General features: G+C 37.2%; 1 pseudogene; it reads left to right on the top strand.

The window, feature by feature from the left end:
* The first annotated feature begins 842 nt into the window (after nt 1-842).
* On the top strand, nt 843-17,600 carry LOC104865770 (annotated as a pseudogene).
* Nucleotides 17,601-17,933: the final 333 nt, after the last annotated feature.

The raw sequence follows: 17,933 nt of genomic DNA on the forward strand, positions 1-17,933 counted from the left end.
CCAATAAACTTAATTACAAAAAAGAAGCTATTTCAAAAACTTATATTCCAGGTTGAAAGGAGGCAGGTGGATGGGAAAAAAATAAGTACCAAGATGGATTATGTAAAGGTGCAAATTTCCAATGATGAATGTCATTATATTTTAACTTTAAATGTACCAATGAAATTAATTTTAAAAACTTCTCCAATAAATTGGAGACTCTAGAAGAAATACATTCCTAGACATATATGAATTATAAAATTGATCCAAGAAAATATAAAAACCCTGGATAGAGCAATAACAGGCAATGAGATAGAGGCAGTAATAAAGACCTTACCAAATAAGAAAAACCCAGGTTGCAATGGAATTACTGCTGAATTTTACCTGAACTTCAGAAAGAACTAACTGTAAAACTCATGAAACTCTTGCATGAAATTGAAAGGGAACATTACCAAACTCAAACAGAACGCAACAAATCATTAAAGAGATCATATGTCATGGTCAGCGATACAAGAATAGTTCAACATACATAAATCAATAGATGTAATACACAACATAGGGAGAAGTAATGATAAAAATCACATGGTCATTTTAAAAGATGTAGAAAAAGGCCTTTAGAAAAATCTAACATCCATTCATGGTAAAAACCCTAATGAGGTCTGGGGGTTTAGCTCAGTGGTTCTGCCACCTGCCTTGCAAGCTCAAGGACCCAAGTTTGATCCCCAGTACAAAAAAAAATAAAACAAAACAAAAAAACCAAAAAAAAAACAACCTCAAAAACCCTAATGAAAATAGATATAAAATGACCTTACCTTAACCTGATTTAAGACATTATGACAAACCCATTGTCAGCATCATGCTAAATGGGGGAAAGCTCCTCTAAAAGCAGGAACAAGGTAAGGATTCCTCTCTCACTACTTTTGTTCAATATAGTACTAACAATTTTAATTACAGGGATCAAATAAGAAAAGGAAATAAAAGGAATTTGCTGGACATGGTGGCACATGTCTGTAATCCCAGAACTTGGGAGGCTGAGGCAGAAGGATCACTATGAGTTTATGGTGAGACTGGGCTACATAGCAAGACCTTGTCTAAAAAAAAAAATGATATTTGAATACAAAGTGAAGGCATCAAACTATCCTTTTTGCAAATGACATGATCCTTGATATAGAAAACCAAAAAATGTCTACCAGAAGACTCTTAGATGAATTCAGGACATTGGCAAGATACAAAACAAACACACAAAAAGTCAATAGCATTTCTATACACCAACAATGAACTCACTGAGATAGAAGTTAGGAAAACAATCACATTCATGAAAGCCTAAAAAAATTTAAATATCTAGGAAATAACCAAACCAAGGAAGTGAAAGACTTCTGTAACAGAAAACTATATTTCTCTGAAAAAAAAAAAGAGACCAAAGAAGACATTAGAAAATGGAAAGACATTTCCTGTTCATGGAAAGGCAGAACCAATATAAAAATGGCCATACTACCAAAATAATATATAGATTTAGTATAATTCCAATCAAAATACTACCAGTATTTTTCACAGATCTATAAAAATAATTCTAAAATTTATATAGAACCAGAAGAGACCCAGAGAAGCCAAAGCAGTCCTGAGGAGCAAGAGCAAAGCAGGATACAGCACAATCCCAAACTAAAAGTTATATATGAAGCTACAGTAATAAAAACAGCATGTTGACCAATGGAATAGCTTACGCAGAAACAACACCAGGCACAATCGGTTATCTGATCTTTGACAAAAGAGCCAATAACATGCTCAAGAAAAGAAAGCGTTTTTAATAAATAGTGCTTGTGGTTTTTCTATAAAATGGAATATTACTCAGCCATAAAGAGCGAGAGAATAGATTCATTCATAGGAAAATGGATACATATTGAAGATATACTCCTAAGTGAAATAAATAAGTCACACATGTGTAAATACCAAATAGTTTCCCTGGTGTGAATATTCTGCAACAATGCATAAGATTCTAATAAGATTACTGACATTTAGAAATGGGAGGAAAGGAGCTAAAGGTGTAGGGAAGGTGTGATACGTAGGGGAAGAACAAAAAGGGAAAAGAAAAAAATGTGAGAGAATGAAAAGATGAAAATAAAGCATTTGTAGATGGGGAGGGGAGGAGGGGGTGAAGGGAGGGCAGAGGTAAGGGGAAAAAAATGAGAATCAAGACTTGCCATGTAAAGGTACATGATCCCAACAATGAATGTAACTGTACTGTATCCCTAAATGTACCAATAAACTCAATAAAAAAAATAAAAATAAAAAAAATAAATAAATAGTGCTGAGAAAACTGTTTGACCACATACAGATCCATATATCTAGATCCATATATCTAGATCCATATATCTCATCCTACACTAAAATAAAATAAAAATGGTACAAAGACCTGGATATTAATCAGAAACACTGAATCTGCATAGGCAAGGACTTCCTGAACAGAGCACCAATTGTTCAAGATGAACAGTTTGAAAAAGGAGAGGCTTCATTGGGGTCACAGTTTTAGAGTATGTAGTCCATCATCTGCAGGCTCTAAGGTAGGAATATCATGGTAGAAGATCTTGACAGAGCAAAACTGCCTAGTTCATGGTCAGAAAGCAGAGCAGGGGAGCAACAACTGAGAGGAGGAAGTGAGGGACCAAATATGATATTCAATGTCATGTCTCTATGATCCTCCCACACCCACACTCCACAAGTACCTTGGGCACCTCCCAAGCCAATCAAATTGATGTAATCAGCCTTATCATCTGGCCCCCAAAAATATTTCCTTAAATCATACTTAATCCCCAAATAAACACGAAGTTATAATTCTATCTAACATGATACAACTGTCTTTCATACAGCTGAAAACACAATAAATAATCCCTTTCCCCAGGTCTCAACAGTTCTAGAGTTTTTCAAACTTACAAGTGCAAGTCTTTTCTGTGACTCAAGGGAAACTCTTAGTTGTGAACCTCTGTAGAAATAAAAAGCAAGTTATATAATACTAAGGTATGAGTTCTAGAGGGCTTTGGTGGCCATACCCTTATGACTTTGTCAGATGCAGCCTGCATGACCTATCCCTTGGGCTAGCTTCACTCATGCCAGCAGCTTTCCTCTGCAGATATTCCACATTCCTGTATCTCCAACTTTCTGGGATCCCTACTGCATCTTTGTCTTCATTCTCACAGCTTCAAGCATAGTCAGTCCTCTCAGGGGCTTCCTGCCTGGCCTCTCAGGCCTACCTTTGAAAATGGAGTAGAAGTCTTCCTGACTCCATAACCCCATTCTGCATGTTGATAAAATCAGCGTCACATGGATAAGGCCAACATCTTCTACCAGTGTGGTCTGTAGGCAAGCCCCCTCAGATCACAGTAGCAGAAGCCTCCAAGTGCATGGGTGGCTGAGCATGGTGAAATGAATCTCAGAGGATCAATTCTTTAGAAAGCCCTTTTTTTATTGGTACATTTTAGGTATACAATATGGTTACATTCATCACTGGGAACTTGTACCTTTACATGATGTGTCTTGGTTCTTCCCCCTCCCCCATTCCCCTGCCCTTCCTTCAACCCCTTCACCCTTCCCTATTTACAAAGACTTTGTTTCCATTTTTTCCTTTTCCCTCATTTTTCCTTTCCCCTATCCCTCCCACTTTCCTTATCCTTTTAGACCTTTTCTTCCTATTTCACATTAGCAACTATACATTTTGAACCTTACTTACACTTTTACTTTCTCACACCTGAGGAACTATTAAATATTTACACATTTCCTATTTACTTCACTTAAGAGTATGGTCTCAGCCAGGAAGGCCTGCTTAGGCCCAGGCCGGGGTCTGGGTAGCTGCACCCTCCCCTGCGTACTGCCTCCATTGCTCCAGCACCAGAAAGGTAGCTGTGCAGGTGCCCCTGAACCCCCTGAACTCCCATAATCCAACCCTGCTATTAGACTTCTTGACTGTGCCAGTCTTTGGACCCACTCTGCAGAGGCAGAGGTGGTCATAAAGGGTATTTTCCTGAGCTTCCAACTTTGAACTTCTTTAAAGAAAGGGTGGGGGAAACCTGTAGTATACTGAACTGTGTGGAATTCATCCCTTCAGGAGGTTGGGGAACTCAACCTGGGCCTTGCAACCCAGCCTGCATTGTGGAGTTCTGCCATCAGCTAGCTGAGATCAGGGGACTTGGTTCTGCACATGGCTGCACATGTTGTATATTATGATAGCAGAGATATGGTCTGAAAGAGCCCCTTCAAATTCGTTTTTTTCTTTCTTTTCCTCATTCCACTCTGCAAATTCTTTCTTATTTCTATCCTCTTTCTCCAGCTCAGTCTATTGCTCCACCATATTACCCTCATCTCCCTTTCTGTTTCTGCTCCTGCCCTAACTCAGGTTTCTTCTTTTATCATTTTTTCTCTTTTCTTTATGTTCTTTTCTTCTGTCATTCTACCTCATTTAAGGGTCAATAGTTTCAAGGGAAAGTGAGTCCCTATTACTGTTAAGGGGATATATTCCTGTCCTTGTACTTCTACTCTGTCTATCCCTTTTGAATTTAACAGTTTCCTAAAGATTGTGTGGTCATTCTGTGTCCTCTGGCTTCACTTGAAACCTTCTCCAAATCTTTTATGTATCTACTCCTCTTGTCCTAACTCTATCTAAGTCCCCATCCTAAATGGTAAATATGCTATATTGAAAAGTTTATTCACTACAAACATATTTTGGACTGCTTTTTGATTTTAATTTAATTCACTTGGTTTAAAGGTGATAGACTGATGACTACCACAAGTGGTCAATTTACAAGTTGTGCTTGATCATATTGTGTAGCTGATTGTATCAGTTAGGATAAAGGATTTTGATTGATTTATTGAGTTGTTTTCTCTGATATTATGAAAATGAGAATGTCTATGAGTCATTAGAGACCCAAAAGCTAAAGCACAATTCTATCAGGAAGATTTAAGTAATAACCCAAAAATTAAACCAAGGACAACCCAACAACAAAAATAAAAATGAGAAAATACTTAAGCAAGACACAAAGACAGACTTCCAGTTCACCAATGGCAAACAGTAGGGCAAATGAGGATGAAAAGGCTGATAGTGAACCACCAGTACACCCTGAACTCAAAGCACAGGAAGTAACAAAACAGATCAATCAGGCTCTAGAAAAATTCAAAACAGTGAAATAATTTCCCAGATAACCATAGAGATGATGAGCAAAATGGAAGTCATAATTCAAGACTCTAAAACGGAAACTGAAAAAAAAATAGATAAGCTCAGGACCATGAGAGAAGCCATGAAGACTCAGCATAAGAAAGAAATGGAAACAATAAATGCCCAACATAGGAAAGAAATGGAATCCATAAAACAGATTCAAACAGATGTCCAGGAGATTAAACACTCCATTGAAAGCATACACAACAGAATAAAGGAATGCAAAGATAGAATCTCAGATATAGAAGATAAGATTGCAGTCAGTGACCTTGAAAAAAGAGGTCTCTTAAAAACAGTAGGGGATCTTGCGAAATCGATCCAACAACTCCTAGATGATGCAAAAAAGAATAACATAAGATTGATAGGAATCCATGAAGTAGCAGGAGAAAATACAAATGACTTAAAAAAGCTGTTCAAAGAGTTAATGACAGAAAACTTCCCAGAGGGGAAGAATTTGACATACAGATAAGTGAGGCATATAGGACTCCAACTAGCCAAGATTAAAAAAAAAAAAAAATCTACACCTAGACATATAATAATCAAGATCCCAGAAACCCAACAGAAGAACAAGCAGTAAGAGAAAAGAAGCAAATTACATGCAAAGGAAAACCCATCAGAATCACAGCAGACTTTTCAGCACAAACCCTCAGGTCAAGGAGAGCCTGGAGTGAGGTATTTCAAGTCCTAAAAGAAAACAACCTCCAACCTAGACTGATGTATCCTGCAAAACTCTCTTTCAAAATGGATGGGGAAATAAGATACTTCCATGACAAAGAACACCTGAGAAACTTCATGAATGCCAAACCAGCACTACAAGGAATTCTAAACAATATCCTAGAAAAGGACAATGAAGGTCACAATGCCATGAGGCCTAACAGAGCAAATCAAATAGGCAAGGCAAGAAACTAAAATGAGAAGGCAAAAAATTAAAAAGAGTCATCAAAAGGCCAATAACATGACAATAATAAGTTCATAAATATCAGTTATAACCATCAATGTCAATGGCCTCAACTCACCAATCAAGAGAAATAGATTGGCAGAATGGATAAAGACGCAAAATTCAACAATATGTTGTATACAAGAAACACACCTCGTGCAAAAAGAAGCCCATAGACTGAAAGTGAAAGGATGGAAAACAATTCTCCATGTGACAGGAGCCCAGAAAAAAGCAGGGGTAGCAATCTTATTCACAGGCAAAGTAAATTTCAAACAAAAACTGATTAAGAGAGACAAAGAAGGCCACTACATCCTTGTAAAGGGAACAATTCAAGAGTAAGAGATGACAATCATAAACATATATGCACAAAATATTAATGCCCCAACTATGTAAAGGAAATATTAAGAAACATGAAAAACCAAATAAGCAATAATACAATTGAAATGGGGGATCTAAATACCCCACTTTCACATAAATACAGATCATCTAGGCAAAAAATCAACAACAAAATACTAGAACTGAACCAAGCTTTTAAACACATGGACTTAATAGACGTCTATAGAGTGTTCCACCCCACAAAATCAGAATATATATTCTTTTCAGCTGCACATGGGTCATTCTCCAAGATAGATCACATACTAGCTCACAGAACAGGTTTGAATAAATGCAAAAGAATCAAAGTAATTCCCTGTATATTATCAGATCATAGTGCCATCAAGCTGGAGATCTATAGCACAAGAAACTGTAGGAACTTCACAAACACATGGAAATTGAACAACATGCTCCTGAACAATCAGTGGATCACAGAGGAAATTAAAGAAGAAATCAGACAGTTTTACAAATAAATGAAAATGCCAATACAGGAATATAGGGGCACACTGAATGCCCACACTAGGAACACAGAGTGAGCTCAAATAAACAACCTAATGATGAATCTTATACTCCTAGAAAAACAAGAGCAAGAAAAACCCAAAGCTCAAACAAGAGAGGAAATTATAAAGATTAGAGCAGAAATCAGTGCAATAGAAACTAAGAAAATGATACAAAAAATAAATGAATCAAAGAGTTGGTTTTTTGAAAGAATAAATAAAATTGATAAACCCTTAGCTAACCTTATCAAAAAAAGGAAAGAAAAGGCTCAGATCCATGCAATTAGGAATGAAAAAGGTGAAGTCATGACAGATCCAACAGAAATCCAGAGGATAGTCAATACCTACTTTGAAAACCTGTACTCTAATAAAATGGAAAACACAGAAGAAATGGACAGATTTCTAGATACTTATGAACTACCAAAGTTGAACAAAGAAGATAAAAAAGATTTTAAACACCCCAATTACAATCAGTGAAATTGAAAATATAATTAAAAACTTACCAACAAAGAAAAGCTAAGGTCCTGATGGATCCACTGATGAATTTTACAAGATGTTTAGAGAAGAACTACTGCCATTACTCTTCAAACTTTTCAATGAAATTGAAAGGGAAGCAATACTTCCAAATTCATTCCTGAAAGCAAGTATCACTTTGATTCCCAAACCAGGGAAAGACACAACTTAAAAAGAGAACTTCAGGCCAATCTCCTTAATGAATATAGATGCAAAAATCCTTAATAAGATGCTAGCAAACAGAATACAGAGGATCATCAAGAAGATCATACATCCTGACCAAGTCAGATTTATTCCAGAGATGCAAGGATAGTTCTACATATGTAAGTCAATAAATGTAATACACTATAGTAACAGAGTGAAGGACAAAAACCATGTGATCCTCTTGATAGATGCAGAAAAATTATTTGACAAAATTCAACACCCTGCAAAAAATTGGAATAGATGGTCTATATCTCAACTTAATAAAGGCTATCTATGAAAAACCAACAGCCAACATCATATTGAATGGCCCAAAACTGAAAACCTTCATGTTAAAAATCAGGAACAAGACAAGGATGCCCATTATCACCACTCATCTTTGATATAGTTCTGGAAACAATAGCCATAGCAATTAGACAAGAGAAAGAAATTAAAGCAATAAGACAGAAAAGGAAGAAGTTAAACTATCATTATTTGCTGATGATATGATACTCTACATTGAAGACCCAAAAACTCTACCAAAAGACTTCTAGACTTAATTGACACTTTTAGAGGAGTAGCTGGATACAAGGTCAACACCCCAAAATCAATAGCCTTCTTGTACACAAATAACAGACTCACTGAGAGAGAAATTAGGGAAACAATTCCTTTCACAATAGCATCCAAAAAAATGAAGTATCTAGGAAACCATCTAACAAAAGAAGCAAAAGACCTCTACCCTGAAAACTACAGCACTGTGAAAAAAGAGACCGAAGAGGATGTAAGAAAATGGAAAGATATCCCCTGCTCCTGGGTAGGAAGAATCAACATAGTGAAAATGTCCATACTACTAAAACTGCTATACAGATTCAATGAAATGCCAATTGAAATTCCAACACTATATTTCACAGAACTAGAAAAAAGAATCCAAAAATTCATTTGGAACCATAAGAGACCTAGAATAGCAAAAGCCATCCTAGACAACAGACACATGGCACCGGGTATAACAATTCCCAATTTGAAACTATACTACAAAGCCACTGTGACAAAAACAGCATGGTAGTGGCAAAGAAATAGACCTGAGGATCAGTGGATCAGACTGGAAGACACAAAAACAACTCCAGATGTACTCAGCTACCTCATCTGTGACAAAGGAGCTGACCATCCCCACTGGAGGAAAGATAGCCTCTTTAATAAATGGTGTTGGAAAAACTGAATCTCAACCTGCCAAAGATTAAAACTAGACCCTTATCTTTCACCATGCACTAAAGTAAAATACAAGTGGATTAAAGATCTAAATATTAAAACAGAAACACTGAACTTGCTGGAAGATAAGTTAGGCAGAACTCTTGAAGATATTGGCATAGTAAAAGACTTTATGAACAAATCCTCAGTAGCACAGGAACTAGCAGAAAGAATCAACAACTGGGATCTCATCTTATTAAGAAGCTTCTGCACTGCAAAAGAAACCATCAACATAATTAAGAGACAACTTACAATGTGGCAAAAAATTTTTACCAGCTGCTCCTCAGACAAAGGACTACTATCTAGAATATATAAAGAACTCAAAACAATCAGCCCCCCAAATATAAAGACTTAATTCATAAATGTGCATCTAAAATAAACAGACATTTCTCAGACAAAGAAGTAAAAGCAGCAACTAAATATATAAAAAAAAAGGTTCCACATCACTGGTCATTTGAGAGATGCAGATGAAAACCACACTGATATTCCACCTCACCCCACAAAGAATGGCTACTATCAAGAGATCAACCAATAGAAAATGTTGGCAGGTTTGTGGGAGAAAGGAACCCTTCTCCATTGTTGGTGGGAGTGCAGACTGGTGCAACCACCATGGAAATCAATATGGAGATACCTCAAAGACTTGGGACTAGAGGTTCCATTTGACCCAGCCATAGCTCTGCTGGTATCTTTCCAAAAGAATTAAAGGAATCACACCACAGTGATATATGCACACCTATGTTTATAGTGGCCAGTTTGTAATAGCTAAAATTTGGAAACAGCCCATTTGCCCATCAGTTGGGAACTGGATAAAGAAGATGTGGTTTTAATATAAAATGGAATACTACTCAGCCATAAAGAATGAGAAATTACAATCATTCATAGGAAAATGGATACATATTGAGGATATACTCCTAAGTGAAATAAGTAAGTCTCACATGTATAAATACCAAATAGTTTCTCTGGTGTGAACAAACTGTAATAGTACATAAGATCCTAATGAAATAATTGACAATGTGAAATAGGAAGAAAAGGGCTAAAGTTATAGGGAAAGTGGGAAGGGTAGGGCAAAGGTAATAAGGGAAAAGAAAAAAAAACATGAGAAAATGAAACAAATGGAAATAAAGTGTTTGTAAATGGGGAGAGGAGGAAGGGGTGAAGGTAGGGCAGGGACAAGGGGAAAAAATGAGAACCAAGACCTGTCATATAAAGGTACAAGATCCCAATAATGAATGTTACTGTACTGTATACCTAAAATGTACCAATAAACTCAATTAAAAAAAAGAGTATGGCCTCAATGTGCATCCATTTAGCTATAAATGTCTCTAGTTCCTCATTCTTTATGGCTGAGTAGTACTCCATTTTATAATTAAGAAACCCCACATCTTCTTTATCCAGTCTCCAGTTGATGGTCAAATTGAGATTTTCCAAGTTTTATCTATTACAAACTGTGCTGCTGTAAACATGGGTGCACATATATGTTCATGGTATAATTATTTTAATTCTTTTGGGAAGATACCCAGTAGAGGGATAGCTCAGTCAAATGCAACCTCTAGTCCTAGTTCTTTGAGGTATCTCCATATTGATTTCCACAGTGGTTGCACCAGTCTGCACTCCCACCAACAATGGAGAAGAGTATCTTTTTCCTCACAACCCTGCCAGCGTATGTTATTGGTTGATTTCTTGATAGCAACCATTCTTCGTGGGGTGAGGTGGAATTTCAATGTTGTTTTCATCTGCATCTCTCAAATGACCAGTGATTTTGAACATGTTTTGTATGTTTATTTGCTGCTTTTACTTATTTGTCTGAGAAATTTCTGTTCATTTCAGATTTGGCAGCCCTTCTAAAGCCAGGATATCAGGAGGTGAAAAAGGATTTCTTTTCTTAAATGAAAGGTTTACACTTTTGTGCCTTTGAGGCTATGATTTGTGGCATCTTTCTGCTCCTTAAGATGTCCTCAAGGCATCTTTATTCTTGTCTCTATCAAAGTATTTCAGCAATACCTTGATTTACAAATGCTTCTGTTTGCAAACAATTTAGTTCATGAACAAAAATGATTGGCAAAATTTTGCTTCTCTGTGAAAACTCCACTTTGGAGTGGCCATGACCATGGCCATCTTCCCCATAGGAGCACAAACATGACCATCTTCCTCAGCATAGAGGAATGAAATAAGTTTGTGAACTGAGGTTAGTGGTATTAATCTCTTAAGCAGCCACATCTTATTGACCCATATTTTATACATGGTTCCTTTTGGGTCAAAGTTTAATTTCTTAAAAATTTTCTGATCTGTTTTGTGCATGCCCCCATCCCATCCTTACTATAAACCTGGCAAAAAGCAGCCAGAAGTATTCATGCCACTGCTTGAATGTTGAGCTGTATTGAAATTTTTTTCTGCCAGATCTTAGTTCACCCTTTAATCTCAGTCTACTGCAAAGTATCAGATTCACCCAATGGACTCAGACTGCAGCATTCTAAGGATTTTTCTGAACTCCTCTGGCAAACCAGTTACAAAGGCTTTTAAGCCCCATGGTCAGGTTTAGTTACAGCAACACCACATTTGTTTGGTACCAATTGTCTGTATTAGTCAGGTTTCCCTCTACTGGGACATAACACCTGACACCCACAATTTCAAGATTTATGGACCAAACTGACTGTAATTCATGCATTACTACCTTTAAGACAGCAATTTTGTTAAGAACATAAATTTTGAGAATATAATAATCAAAATACAGATCACATTTATGAAGTATAAGTAATGAAAATATTCAACTTTTTCCTTGAGACTGATCAAACACCTTTTGAGTGATAGACCATGGCAAGCCACACTCCGGGAACAGTGTGCTAACTCTCATAGGACATTTTCAGAGATAGCTTCCCCCATATTCCTCTATACCACATCTATCTGAGAAGCTGTTAAAACATGGATTCCCAGACCCAAATTTTGACCAATCAAATCAGACATTTCCTGGGTAAGGTCCAGTAATCTGTATTTTTCAGTTTCCTTGTTGTAATGCTAATATACCTATCCCAACACCTGGCCATTTCAGAATCTCATTCTTACTGTATTTTTTTTCTTCCTTACTCTCTGTGAACAAACAGCCAATTGCTGCATGCCCACTTTCCCTCTCCAGATGCTTCCTGGATACTCACCTATACCTATAACTGGGATCAGTCCTCTCTAGGGAATGCAGTAAGAAGAGTATCAAAGCAGCTTCCTTCTTCCCAAAATACGGAATTCAAAATTCTTTCAGAAACATTGTCAGCAGCCTTGTTACCAGGCATCCTATTTCTACTTTCTTCTAATCAAGATTCAATGAAACTATATTATATTTCTACTACATTTCATGACAATAAAGGATTCTGATGTTCAGTGATGGTCATTCTATTTCCTACATACTAGTTACCCTAGGTGGGCAGGAGGAGAGATGAGGGATGAAATAAATATACTCTAGAATATAGGTTGGTGTGTTGTTTGAATCCTTCACTCATCTCTGTCTTAATTAGCTAGATTCAGAGATATTACATCAATATGTTCTTGCAAGGAAAGACCCAGAGGGAATTGTGAACTAGTTTTTAAACATGCATTTGGTCAGCACACGTAGAGGAGGCAAGTTGACAATGGCATGGTAGTAAAGCCAAGAAAGCTCAGTGCCACCCTCATTGTCCTGAGCAGTTCAACTCTGACCCCAAAGCTTTATTTTTCACTAAGCTAAACAAAGCCGCTGTCATTAAAAAGCCCTGTTCTATTCAGAAAGCAGTTTGGTATCATGACATTGCACTTGATTAGGTGTGGGAGGAGGTAACAGGTGCTTTTCAATGCTCCGTAGTTTAAGCAATGATTAAAGCATTCCTGTAATGTGGCATAGTGTACTTTCTCTAAGAACAACTGACATCAAAAGTTTTGTGTTTCTATATATTTGGTACTAGTTTATAATAGGGGCCAGCAACTAGTGGCCATCAGCCAAATACAGACTTAGCCTGTTTTTATAAATACTGTAAGCTGAGAATGATTTTAAAATCTTTTTAAAGGTTTTAAAAAATAACACCTAAAATATTTACCATCTGGCCCTTTAAGGAAAACTTGCTGACCCTTGGTTTAGAACCCCTTCTGGGTCTGGGGATTTGGCTCAGTGGTTCTGCCACCTGCCTTGCAAGTGCAAGGGCCTGAGTTTAATCCCCAGTACCATAAAACAAACAAACAAACAACAACAACAACAAAACCTTCAGACTGGTTGTATATAGTTATTATTCTTTTTGCCTCCACAGTGACTATTAACTAAGGTGCCTTTCTCACTTAGTTTGCATATTTACTTTCCATTTTACTGCATCCAAGGGCTGGACTGGTTAATGTTCAACAGGTAGCTCTATGGATAAAAAGGTTTGTTAATCCACCAATTTCTGTGTTGTAAATACTGTCCTTTATGGCTGATACCAAGCCACCAATATGATGTCACTAAACATGGAAATGAGAAGAGGCACACACAGTCAGATCTTGCTGGGTGGTACTAACCAGTCCCACATATCATTATCTGGTCATTTTTGAGGCACCTTGCAACGTGGAAATAGCATTATTACTAGGTGGTTAAACATTCCTAAATCTAAATTCAGTCTTCACCACTTTATGAGCAGGGTGACCTTTAATAAGTCACTTCCATGAGTTTGTTTTCTTATTTTCAAATCTGAGATAATGCCTCATGCTTTTCAGCAAGAGGGATCTGTAAATAGAAAGACTAGGTGTAAATAATTACCGACTTCCTGGCTTGTACTCCCATTTCCCCTTCCACTGGCACAACAGCAGGGTAGAGGAAGCTCCTTATTGTCTACCTACACTTTTTCCCATAGCTATCTCTGCATTAGCTATGACTACACTTGGGTCTGGGGCTCCTCACTGGTCTTTTGTGGAGGCTGAGGGTCACCAGAGATTTGAGAAAGCTGGCCAGGGCCTTAGGAGCAGAACAAATTTGAAAGAAGAATAAATCAGCGAGGGTACCCTGCTGATGATTAGATTCCACTTAAGGGCTATAGTTATTTTTCTGTGAGTCTAAAAGTGCTTGGCTTAATTGTTGGGTCTATAGGATCCACTCCACATTTAAATTCCAGATGAACAAATAGATGACAAATAGATGGGCCAATAAATGGATGAAATCATATCTTTGTTTTGTTTTGGTACTAGTGATTTGCACTGAGCTATAGCCTCAACACTTTTCTTATTTTTTTCGCTGACAAAGAGTCTTGTGGAGCTGCTAAGATGCCCAGGGTGGGCTTAAACTTGTGATCCTCTTGCCTCAGCCTCTCAGATGGGACTACAGGGGAGCACCACCACATCTGATAGTGATCATCCTACTGGTAAGAGACTGGGCTCTGAGCAGTCTAGAATTGAATCCCAGCTCTGTCCCTTAATAGACACGTATACTCAGACAAGTTACTTAAATTTTATCCTCCTCAGTTTTATCTATAGGCAGGATAATAATACTGTACACTGCCGGATGAATTTAAATTACTTAGCAAAACAATCCTGCACAATGTAATCAATCAGTAATATAAACTATTATTATCCTTATCATCAAAGTCAACATTCACAACACTCTTTGATGTTATCATCTGTGCATCAGGTTCTTAGTGTAACTTATGTTATTCTAATTATCACTTCAAGGAAAGAAATCAGAAAAAAATGTGAAAGTATCACTCTAATATGTCAAGATGCCTGATTATAATAAATCAAATTCATCATAACTGAACATTTCTATTCCTTTGATTTCATCAGATTAAAGGAGCAAAGGCTGAAATAAAGACCAACCAAGTCCTAATTATAGTAGACAATTAAGATTCTGATCCTCCTGCCCCACTTTTACCCCTGAAATGCTTGCCTCATCATCTATATTACTACATCTCATTCTTAGATTTTATTTTTAAAATTAATTTTATTGGTGCATTTTAGGTATATAGTATAATGATATTCATCATTGGAAATTTGCACATTTACATAATCTGTCTTGATTCTTATTTTTTCCCCATTTCCCTGCCCTTCCTTCAACCCCTCCATCCCTCTATATTTGCAAAGACTTTGTTTCCATTTTTCATTTTCTCATATTAATTCTATTCCCTTCTTTCCTTTCCCCTAGCCCTCCCACTTTCCCTTCCCCTTTGCCCCTTTTCTTCCTATTTCACATCATTTATTATACCTTTTAGTCCTTATTTACATTTTCATTCTTAGATTTTGAATCTTTTGTGAGACGCATGAGAGGTAATTGTTACAAAATAGAAAGTTTTGATGTACATAGAATGATTTGGGTCATTTTGATCCTTTCTGCAGATGGTGGTGTGTGGTACCCTTAGACCTTTAGCCTTTGTTTTTCCTTGGTAACTGGTGGGAGAAATGAAAACTTTGACATTGTTGCCAGTTTCTACCTCACGCCTTAAACATAATGTAATTTCTGACATTTTCTTTAAACATTTTACTGCCAACTCTGTAATGGTTAATTTGCTGCTAAATCCTGCAATTAAACTTTGGTTTTACAATTAAGCAACTAGACTTAAATCATGACATCAATTTGTAGCTTTAAAGAACTGACAGGCAGGATACGTTTCCTGTCAAGGTGGCGGATAGCCTCCCTTCGGAGTTTGAAGTGATGGTGATAGGGACAGGTTTGCTTGAATCCATCTTTGCAGCTGCATGTTCAAGGAGTGGCCAGAGGGTTCTGCATATTGATTCAAGAAGCTACTATGGAGGAAACTGGGCTAGTTTTAGCTTTGCAGGGCTGTTATCCTGGATAAAGGAATATCAGGAAAACAGTGACATTGTAATTGAAAGTTCCATGCGGCAAGAGCAGATCCTTGAAAATGAAGAGGCCGTCGCTCTTAGTAAGAAGAACAAAACAATTCAAAATGTGGAAGTAGTTTGTTATGCCAGTCAGAATTTTCAGGAAGATATTGAAGAAACTGGTGCACTACAGGAAAACCACGCTTCTGTGACATCTGCAAACTCCACAGAAACTGCAGATCCTAACCAGCTACCTACAGAAGATGAGTCATTAAACACTTTGAGCTGTAAGGTGTCTGCAGAACACACCCCAAGCAGTGAAACAGAGATTGATGTGGAAGTAAATGATACTGAAGAAACAGGGGAGAAAGGAAGCCATGGTGATAATTAAACTTCAGAATAGGAAACAAGGGAAAATGTGTCTACAGCAGAGGACACTAAAAAGCAACTGAAGAAAAATGGGATTACTTATTCTCAGATTATTAAAGAAAGCAGGAGATTTAGTACTGATTTGGTATCAAAGCTACTGTATTCTTGGGGTTTGCTAATTGATCTTCTAATCAAATCTAATGTTAGTTGATATTCAGACTTTAAAAATATTACCAGGATTCTTGCATTTCAAGAAGGAAGAGGGGAACAGGTTTCTTGTTCCAGAGCAGATGTCTTTAATAATAAACAACTCACTGTGATAGAAAAATGAATGCTCATGAAATTTCTTACATTTTGTATGGAATATGAGAAACATCCTGATGAATATAAAGAAACACCAGCAGTACCATAGATGGTCTCAAAGTTACCAAAACTTTCTTCCCTGTCTTGGATGATATGGAAATACTCCTGTTTTGTTTCCTTTGTATGGTCAAGGAGAACTCCTCCAGTGTTTCTGTAGGATGTGTGCTGTGTTTGGGGGCCTCTATTGTCTATGCAGTGCCTTGTAATGGAGAAAGAATCCAGAAAATATAAAGCAATCATAGATCAGTTTGGTCAGAGAATAAACTATTAAGCATTTCCTTGTGGAGGACAGTTACTTTTCTGAGAACACATGCAAACATGTGCAATACAGGCAAATCTCCAGGGCAGTCCTAATTACAGATAGATCTGTAGTAAATCCAGGTTCAGATCAACAGATTTCCATTTTGACAGCACCAGCAGAGGAGCCAAAAACTTTTGCTGTTCGGGTCATTGAGTTATGTTCTTCAACAATGACATTCATGAAAGGCACCTATTTAGCTCATTTGACTTGTACATCTTTTAAAACAGCAAAAGAAGATTTAGAACCAGTTGTGTGGAAATTGTTTATTTCATATACAGAAATGGAGATAGAAAATGAAGATGTTGAGAAGCCAAGAATTCTGTGGGCTCCCTACTTCAATATGGAGAGATTCTGCAGAAGTCAGCAGGAACTGTTACGATGATTTATCACCCAATGTTTATGTCTGCTCTGGGCCACACTGGTTTAGGAAATGACAATGCAGTCAAACAGGCTGAAACACTTTTCCAGAAAAATCTTCCCCACTGAAGATTTCTTTCCAGCCTCACTAAATCCTGAAGATATTGCTCTTTTTTTGGTACTGGGGATTGAACTTGGGACCTTGTGCTTGAAAGGCAGGCAGCAGAACCACTGAGCTAAATCCCCAGCCCCTGAAGATATTGTTCTTGATGAAAACAGTTTACAAGCAAAAGGTGCAGAACCCAGTGCCATAGCAGAGACCAACTCAGAGTCTCCCAAGGAAAGCACAAGCCTTGGAAACCCAGAGGAACCCTCTGAATAATGGATATATATCAAAACTGATACCCTATTTTAGAAATCAGAGTCTTATTGATACAAGGAGTGTTTGAAAAATATTAGAAAATGGCAGCCAGTTGACATGCAGAATTATAAGAAGAAACATCACAGAAATTGCAAAAGGGATTTTCCTTAAAGAGCACATTCCAAGAACACAAAATACTTGTAAAAAAACCACTGACTTGCATATTTTAAAATACCATGAGATTAGGAGATATAAATTATAAATGAACTGATGTTCAGGAATATAGCTGTAGCTGTGAAAGAGATCCTATACATTGTAAATAATTCTGTAAGGACAACTTTTGTTTGCAATGTTGGATTGTTGCCAATAAACCACATTTTAAGAATCAGGTAACAGGGGCTGGGGTTTTAGCCCAGTGGTTCTGCCACCTGCCTCCCAAGCACAAGGACCTAAAGTTGATCCCAGGTACAAAAACAAAACAAAACAAAAACACAAATCAA

The sequence above is a fragment of the Fukomys damarensis genome, unplaced genomic scaffold, assembly GCF_012274545.1.
Source record: "Fukomys damarensis isolate Sample0158 unplaced genomic scaffold, DMR_v1.0_HiC HiC_scaffold_16, whole genome shotgun sequence".
Classification (NCBI taxonomy): domain Eukaryota; kingdom Metazoa; phylum Chordata; class Mammalia; order Rodentia; family Bathyergidae; genus Fukomys; species Fukomys damarensis.